Source organism: Lycium ferocissimum, chromosome 5 (genome assembly GCF_029784015.1).
Source record: "Lycium ferocissimum isolate CSIRO_LF1 chromosome 5, AGI_CSIRO_Lferr_CH_V1, whole genome shotgun sequence".
Lineage (NCBI taxonomy): Eukaryota > Viridiplantae > Streptophyta > Magnoliopsida > Solanales > Solanaceae > Lycium > Lycium ferocissimum.
Window position 1 is genome coordinate 57,040,147 of NC_081346.1, and position 9,402 is coordinate 57,049,548.

At 35.7% G+C, this 9,402-nt stretch overlaps 1 long non-coding RNA gene across 4 annotated transcripts; it reads right to left on the bottom strand.

Annotated features, from left to right (window-relative positions):
* Positions 1-4,237: 4,237 nt before the first annotated feature.
* LOC132056929 (uncharacterized) lies at positions 4,238-9,194 on the bottom strand. Of its 4 annotated transcripts, XR_009415035.1 has the most exons (5): positions 9,013-9,194; positions 8,452-8,488; positions 7,066-7,117; positions 6,217-6,840; positions 4,238-4,437 (listed from the first exon to the last, which is right to left on the bottom strand). It is a non-coding gene; the product is annotated as an uncharacterized LOC132056929 (long non-coding RNA). The 4 variants fall into 4 exon arrangements; XR_009415036.1 differs by lacking the exon at positions 8,452-8,488 and having other exon boundaries at positions 4,239-4,437; positions 9,013-9,193; XR_009415034.1 differs by lacking the exons at positions 8,452-8,488; positions 9,013-9,194 and having other exon boundaries at positions 4,240-4,437; positions 7,066-8,445.
* Between the last annotated feature and the right edge of the window lie 208 nt (positions 9,195-9,402).

Sequence of the window (9,402 nt, forward strand, 5' to 3'; positions counted from 1 at the left end):
AGTAAAATTCAAACAAACAATCCAAATACTAAATAGAATTAATTCATTCTTTGCCATACATGGGAGGCTATATTCGGCCAACACACCCACATACAAACTTCATGATTTTCATTCATTTCAACACACTACAATAACCAAACATGCTAAATGGAATTAATTCACCACTCCTACACAACATACACATGGACATTTCTACAAGCCATGCACGCGGCTTCACTTCCACATGCAATTCTTTCATGAATTTCATCCATATTTTCATACTACGACATACATAAATCTTCCATAACATATAAAACAAGATTAAATCTTACCTTTTCCCTTCAACTTCACAACTAGCTAGGGTTTGCAAGGATGAAAATGAATGGTTTGTTGATCCAAATAACAGCTCCACGTTAACAAGGACCCTTACCAATTAGTGGGTTTGCTAGGAAGAAATAATTTTGTGATGGCTAAATTTGATCTTCAAATTTTGGGGCTTGGCCGAATGGCCTTAGCTTGTTCATCATCCAGTTCTTGTTTTTTTAAGTGTGGGAATGAAGAAAGATGACTTAGTGATCATCTTTTATGCTTTCACATGAATTATACATGTGTCCATGGCCCACGCGTAGGTTGGACCGATTAGCCCTGACAAAATGTGTGGGGGCCATCTCCAAACCACACGCCAACATGGACAATAATCGCATGATTTCCAACTTCCTCAATATTCCACTTTTAGTCCTTAAATTTTCCTAAATGTTCCATGTGACAAATTCATGAACAACTTATGTCTTAAAACAAAATCGAAGGTCAAAGTCTCGACTTCGTATCCGGAATGGTCTTGTCTCAACTTATCATAGTTAACTTGGGATTGTCCCAATGTACAAAATACGGGATATAACATCCTCCCCTTTAGAACATTCGTCCTCGAATGTTAAACCACTACGGGGGTCTTATGATGCACTCGAGCGAGGTTCTTTTTACAACTATCACACACAATTCATTCATTGATCCACATAGTCATAAGGAATTTAAATTACTGTGAGGCATCGGAAATAAGTGAGGATATTTCTTCTTCGTCTCCCTCCTACCTTCCCGAATCATTTCTTCCGGTTATTGTTTCGCCATAACACTTTAACGGAAGCCACGTCTTTATTCCGCAACCTTCACCGCGATCAATATGACTATAGGTTGCTCTTCATAGGATAGCTCTCAGACCCGGATATCCTGCATGAAATATTCCTGAAGGGTCCACCAATGCATTTGCGAAGCATAGACACATGGAATACCGATGCCGCTTCCTAAATCAGTCAGCGTATCTAATTCACCAAACGAACGCCTATTTTTCGGAATAATAATCGATAAGGCCCAATATATCTCTACCGAGTTTCCTTTTCTTGCCGAATCTCTGCTAACACCTTCATAGGTGACACTTTGCAGAATACCCAATCACCAACTGAAACTCTAAATGTCGATCGGTGTGATTATTCCATATGATTTTGGCCGACTACGAAGTACAGCTAGTAATCCTCTCCCAATAAGTTTCACCTATCAAGCGCTTTATTTGGATCATATACGGGCCAATCAACTTAGTCTCGCCAACATCAAACAGACGATCGGTGACTGCATTTCCTGCCATACAAAGCCTCATATGGTGCCATTTGGATACTGGAGTGGTAGCTGTTATCATATGGTGCCATCTGGATACCGGTGCCCGGGTGGGCTAGCACCGGGTGCTCGTCGCGGCCCTCAGGTTGGGTCGTGACACTAAGTGGGGGGTGTTGCTATTTGGCACAAATATCTAGATTTTGTGTCATTTGCATTTTACTTCTTAGCACTTTAATCGTAGTTTTTAATGTAAATTGTTGTATATGGGTTATGTTGGTATGCTTGTATGAATAGGTACAACAAGGACCAATGGATATTTGGTAGTTTTTCATTAATTCCAGGTGTGTGCACGTTGGTTGAATGTTGGGAAGGAAGTTCCGGCACTTGAAGCGAGAATACGACGCGAAGGGTCGTTGTGCGGCGGCCGTCGTACAAGCCGACCGGCGCCAGACAAAAACCCCATCTCTCGAATCTCGCCATGCGGCGCATGCGCCGCACAAGCAAAACACAATGAAGGTCATGCGCTGGCTATGCGACACAAGCGGCGTCAGTAATCCTAATTTGATTGGGATTGGGCCAACTTAGCTCATATTTTGCCCTAGCTTATAAATAGTCATTTTAAACATTACAGAGGCGGCTAAGACGATTTTCGAGACTTGTGAAACTCTTTCTAGGTTTTATTCCTCTTCTATTATTTTTCTTTATGTTGAAACCCTATGTTATTCATGAATTCTAGCTTCTATTCTCGAATCATGTGTAACTAAACACCTTAATTATGGGGTTGTAGTTTAACAAGTATTTTAATCTTAGTAGCTTGTTCGTATGCAATTGTTTCTTTACTTCTGTGCTTAAGTGCTTGATTGTCTGCGCAACAGTTGAGTTCTATTTACTAATTTATATACGTGCTTGGGAAAGACATTGTTAGGTTAGAAAAGGAGTAAAGAGATTGTGATCTGATTATCCCTAAAGTTGGGCTAGGATTTGTGACTAGGATAGGAATATACTTAGTTACCGCAATCAATTACTTGCCATGCTTTTATTGCGTTCTTGATAAGTCAAGACCATAGGAATATAGGAGGCGAATTATCTCAAATCGGCGAGTAGTGATTCGGAAGAATACTACGAGATTAATAATCCGGTTAATTAGCAATTGTGAACAAAATTACTAAGGTAAGATGCTTGAATGACTCAATAGGATTGGTGAACCAACCACGACCCTAGAATATCTCTAAAATCTTGATAAAAGCAACTCTCAAAGACGTTCGTAGCACAATTCTAGTTTACATTGTTAGTTATTTAGTTTTCAGCATTAAGTTACAAAACAATCAAAGCTTTTATTCATTACTTGCATAATTAGTAGCAATAGTTTATTTTTGTGAAAATATTGGTCATAAGTCTATGTGGGTTCGACATCCGATTTTATATAATCACTATATTACTTGTACGATCACGTACACTTGCGTGTGCATTTGGACGCAACACTGTATATCTAATTGTTTAATTATTTCCTCTGTTTGATCATCTATTGGAAAGCTTTATGCTAGTTAAAGATGATATTGTCATATATATAAGCAATCACATAACAAAGAATTTAATAAGGATATCAATGTTTATCATTTTTCCAGATTGTGCATTATTTTGTGCTCTTTAGTTATCAGAAAAATTGGTACATCTGAGAATGGTCTTGCATGAATCATGATCATGGACTAAAGTTCTGTCATAATTGTTTCAATAACTTAAGAAGACCCTATGGTAAAAAGAAGTATTTTATCACTAACTTGTCAGGTAACATGTATGTAGAAGCTGGATCTTCTATTTTTAGATGATTCGGTAGTGGAAGAAAAGGGAAAGCAAAGAAAGAGATTAACATCAAAGAGCTTAAAACTTAGAGAACCTAATAAACATTTGTACTTGCACTGTTTTCATATCTGGATCCCTTTACTTCATGGGTAAAACCTGATACTTTAAAATTATATTCTAAATTGAGTTTTGAGCATGTATGTAAGTTTGTAAAGCCATTTTGGACTTGCTGGGATGATTTAGGTTAGGACCCAATACTGTCCACCATAGGGAAAAGCATGTGATGTTGCCTGATTCACATAACCTCCATGTTTAACAAAGAAATAGTGTACTTTACCTATAATTTTTTATTGGTATTCGTTTGTTGTGGCTTCAGCCTTGCTGCCTGAATTCCACATTTAAAAAGCATGATTAGAAGAACCCGTAGCTAGAACTTCGTTTGAAGGAGAATGACATGAATCTAGCACTACAAAAAAAAGGTGCAATAAGCGGAGGTCAAAAGTGTAATTTGTAGAGGTTTATAACCTCCGCTATTTGCTGTCACGGAGGTTCCCCAAACCCCCACAGTTAACGCTGCCAAAATCAATTTGCTGCAGCTTACTGCAGGGGTTTAGGGAACCTCCGTGACAGCAAATAGCGGAGGTTATAAACCTCCGCAAATTGCACTTTTGACCTCCGCAATTGACTTTCAACCTATTGAACATTTTGGGTGCAACAGAGGTCAAAAACCCCCGGAATTTACTATGTTTATTTGGGTTTTAACCCCACTACTTTTAATATATTCTGCAATTGATATATTTATTACCAAAAACAACTTTTCAATTTTTTTGTAATATAAATCTGAATACATTTAACACTTAAACCAGAATATCAAAATAGAGAAATATTACAATTCCACTAAACCATACAAAATGTTAACAAATTGAACACCAAAACAATGTCAATGATCTAATTAGCATCAATACAAAATCATTTCAAAAATGAAAAGATACAACTAGAGCTAGAAGATTCTTGCATCCATGGGTGAAATGGTCCGCTAGCTGCATCCCTTGGCTGCAAAAACAGAGTTGGGAAGATTGGATAATGTCAGTTCTAATATGACTAGTGTCAGTCCTAATAGGTTTAACATTTAACCAATCCAATCATGAAAGACATTTTTACGTGCTAGTTGAGACATATTGAACAAAGCACACAATTCTGTTAATTTCAGATCATTTTTTGACAACAATGAAAGTCCTAGATCGGCATAGGGCTGAGCATAAATACCCAAAATTGAAAAACCGGACCGAACTTCAAAAAACCGAAACCGAAAGAACCGAACCGAACCGCACTAGTTTGGTTCGGTGTTTGGTGTCCATCTTCAAAAAACCGAAATTGAAATAGCCGAATCGAAGTTTGATAAAACCAAACCGAAAAACCGAAAGCCCATCGTAGTTTATTCTCTTCTTGACAAGTATATTCTCTCACATTTGGTGAGATCTTGGAGAAATTAGGAGCTGTATTGATGTAAAGGCTACTGAACCAATTTTTTCTTAGTAGTTTTAATTATTTTGCCATTACTTGGTAGGACCATATTCTGTGAAATCAACTTAGAGTTGAGATACTCTTAGGTTGATTATAGTTTTTTACTCTTGCAAAGCGTAGTCATTCATTTTGTAATTGATTTCGTTATTTTCATTATTAATAAAAAAATTATTTTGATTTCAATTTATCAGTTTTATGTTTTATTGTTTTTGAGAATATGAATTAGTATAAATAGAATCGCTTCTAATATCCGAATTGAAAAAACCGAAACCAAAAGAACCGAACCGAACTAGTTTGGTTTGGTGTTCGGTGTCCACCTTCAAAAAACCGAAACCGAAATAGCCAAACCAAAATTTGATAAAACCGAACCGAAGAACCGAACGCCCACCTCTACTAGATCATGCTCAAACTTAATATATATTCTTAGGCAAAAGTTCATGTCATGGTTCCCATTGTTCTTAAGTTGCTCCAAAACTAATAACCAAACAATTGAAATAGTAGGACTAAACAGAACGGTACTAATAGAGAGATTGGATTGGACTCAAATAAATACTCATCCCTTTTCCACGTGAGTAAACGAACAGAGCATTCAGGTTTCCAGTCATCTCAAAATTTTGTAACCACAAGTTCCTAAAAGGTTCACAACAAACTCAACCAAATACCATTTAACTTAAGCCTCTACCCAAATGAAACAAGAAAACCTCAGCAAACTTATCCTGAGAAAGCCACCGACAGTGTTTTAGGATCTTTAAACAATGATGTAATGGTTGACACTAAGCTTTAAGGAGTCATCTTATGAACCAGATTATTCTTAAACCCAACAGTCCCCCTACAAGTCAGAATACCATCTCAAAACTTTACAAGTTAAAAAACTGATTTGAGAGACGGCAGAGGTCAAATTTACAGTCTACTCAAAATCAAACAAACAAATTCAATCTGCAATGCTGATAATTTTCTAGTGCTAAAAGTTCATTTCAACTAGATATCCATGTCAAAGCCAAAATATATTTACATTATATTTTTTGGAACAAAGACAAACTAGCTCTACAGTTTTTTTTCCTCCTTGAGTATTGTTCAGTTAAAGTTTAATTATGTTTAAAACCGTACTATTTCACCAGTTCTAATATAAACATAGATGAGCACAAGCCTTACAAAAAGTCTGAGCAAAATAATGTACAAAAGTAGTAAGGCTGCCATTATAGTAAAAGGAAATGCCATTTATGAATAAATATTAGAACTTGAAATAGAGAACAAATCATATTAAATAAATCTCTCATTTGGTATCTAAAGTATCTAAAAACCACTGACCTGTCAAGATTCAGATTCTAATTGGTTCTGGTCAGAGACTGCTGTTTTTGTGTCCGCAGTCCAACAAAGAGGCAAATTAGTGGTATATTTATTTCCATTACGAACTATACGCTTCACTTGCTCTCTCTCCATGTCCACTATGGTTCCTATTAAAGCAAAGAGAAGGCTAAAACCCGTCGATGAAGTAGCTAAGCAGGCTTGTATTGCTACGTAACAATATTGCAAGATAGCATTTTATGCCCACATGTTTGAATATATTTTCATAACAAACAGGAACCAAAAAATTATTTAACTTCTTTAATAGATTTCAGCGAGTTTCTTTTTTCTTTTTTTTTTCTTTTTCAAATGCTTCGCACAATGGTGAAGGCGCAGATTTGAGAGTGATTAGTATTGCTCAACAGTTTGCGTATAACTGAGTGAAAGCTTTAGAAAGGCCTATGGATCATCCGTAACTTTTCCTATTTTCCATTGAAAGCTTCTTGTAAACCAAGTAGGAAGGTTGCACGAATGCAAGAGCCATTCACCACAATCGCAATGCATTAAAACACATTCCTCTGTGCAAAGGATAGCCAATTTTCAGTTGACTCTTGCATATGTTTCCAATCGCAACAACTGTCTTTAATCCTACAAAAAGAGCATATGCTTGTTTATTTCAAATGGACTGGTGGTTAATGAACAATAGGTTAGAATACTAATAGAGCCCCTTTCTACTAAGGAATGCTTATATGTCCTTCATAAATACAGCAATGACCCAAAATAGAAAAATTCTTATAAGAAAACGAGAAACAAATGTAATAAACTAAATGGCAGAGATACTCGGAGGAAAAACTGAAACCAGGAAAAACGTACTTGGGAGCATAATTATCATGTACTTTGCATCATCCGGTGCTCCATAAGCTTCCTGCAAATTTTTCAAAACATTAATACCAACATTCCATAAAAAAATGTTACTTAGTGGCAAGGAATGACTCTTTCTAGAAGAAAGAAAGAGAATGACACAGCGAAATATAGAACGGTGCCACGGCAAATTTAATCTATGAAATTCGAAGAGGAAGAGAGAAAACAAGTGTCACCAAGAATTACACGTGTAGGAACAGAGTCTTCCCTACGCCAGTTTTACAATTGATCGGAGCAAATGACTAAACCAAAATTACTAACGTACCCCTGGACGATGAAACAACTGCAGACTCAACTCTTATTAAAAAGTTAAAAAACAAAGAATCCCTGTATGCCTGGTTTTTAAGTAAACTAAATCAATTTAGACAGTTCAGTATGAACTTGATTTTTCATTACTATTTCACAAACAAATTCTGGATGGTTATGGAGAAAATAACAGGCAGTGATCACTACTAGCCATTACAAACTTAACAAATCATTTAGTTGAGACAAAAACTTGATTTTTATACTCATGACTCAATCAAAGTGAAGGCAGCTCCAATAGACATAATCTTTGAATTTTTTAACAGAAATAAAGGGAGGGCAGGTTCAAGTTAAGTTTCCCAGAGACTTAAGCAAAACATAACAACTTAACTAACCTATCTTTTACTAGATGAAATGAAGAACACAAATGACCTTAACATGGATATGTCCTTGACAGTTCTTGGATTCTTGAATAAGCTCCTAATTAAGCTAAGGTGAATTTTCAGCAGTGAGTATATAAATTAGTATACTCAAACATCTGGATACATCAGAAGAGTATTATTGCTGATGAACTCTATTATGTTATCCCTAAATTGACTTCAAAGGAGCTAACACATTAATTTTATCACTTTATCTCTGCACCTTTTGCCAAAAAGCATATCAATTTTATTTCTTACTCAATAAATTGCTTTACAATTAAATAATCCATATTGATGAGCCTGAGTTTTCTCCAAAGGTGTCCATCCTAAAGCAATGTCCAAAGAGCTGCCTCTATAAATAAATAAATTCACATCCTAACAATTCTGCTCCAAAACAAAACTAACAAATGAGAGTAATACATTATTGAATTCTTCAACAGAAAAGTTAAACAAATCCTCTACAAGAACGATATATATATATATATATATAACATTCAGGCTAGACCTTTAGAAGACACAAAACAAGCAAATTTTTGCATTCCCTTGTCTAAGCAGATACAGAATAAAATCACAAAATATATACATGGAGTTCACTCGTATCAGCTATGTATTAAAGATGACAAAACAGAACAAAATTTAACCTAAAGCTAGAGAGACAAAGGAAGCAGAGTCTAACCTGTGAAGAAAAAAGCAAATTAGAGAGAGACTCTAACCTGTGAAGAAGAGAACTGGGATATTTTTCAGTTATACCCAAATCAACACAGAAAATTGAACATGCAAGATGAATAAAAGACCAACAGCGCCTTAAAATATGGAATTGAACAATACATATGCGAAAACATGAAGTAAATTAAAGAGATTACCTGAAGGAGGCTTAAAATTTGAACATAAAGCTTCGATTCTAAATTTCGAAGTTAATCAAAGTAGAAAACTAAAATCTAAGTAAATCTAAGTAGAAAACTAAAATCAAATTCTAAATTTGAAGACTGAAAGAGAGCTGAGATCTGCTTGGAAAACAAAATGTATATTTTCAAATTTATATTGAAAAATTCATACAACTCAATTCTCTAACCTCTAAAAACCAGCAACCTAGGGTTTCAGAACGGAATAACAACAATTCAACACACCAAAATGCTTACGATAGAAGAAAAATCAACAATCAACACTCCAAAATGTAACTAAAAGAATAAATCATAGCGGCAATCTCTACATATTTGAAGAAAAGGACGAGACTTACGTATTTGTTTTCAATATAGTCAACAAAACCGCCAGTGAAGAAAAATGAAGGAGAAAAGGAGCAAAGATTGAAGAGAGAATTGGGATCGGAAGTTTCTAGGCGAATTGAGAGAAAGCAAATATAACACCCTTTTATTTTAAGGGTTGCACCGTTAAGTTATTATGTTTTGGTCCAAGTATGGCGCTTTTTTTTTTTTAAGGTTGCGGAGGTTGTAAACCTACATTAATTACATAGAGGGGCAGGGGGCGGGGCGGGGGGGGGGGGTGGGGTGTTTCTCACCTCTGTAAATTAATTTTTTTTTTTTTTGAGTAAACGCCACCATGAAGGTGGAATTTTATTGATAATGAAAATATGTACAAATCAATCCAGAGGTGATTGATCCAGCTAAAA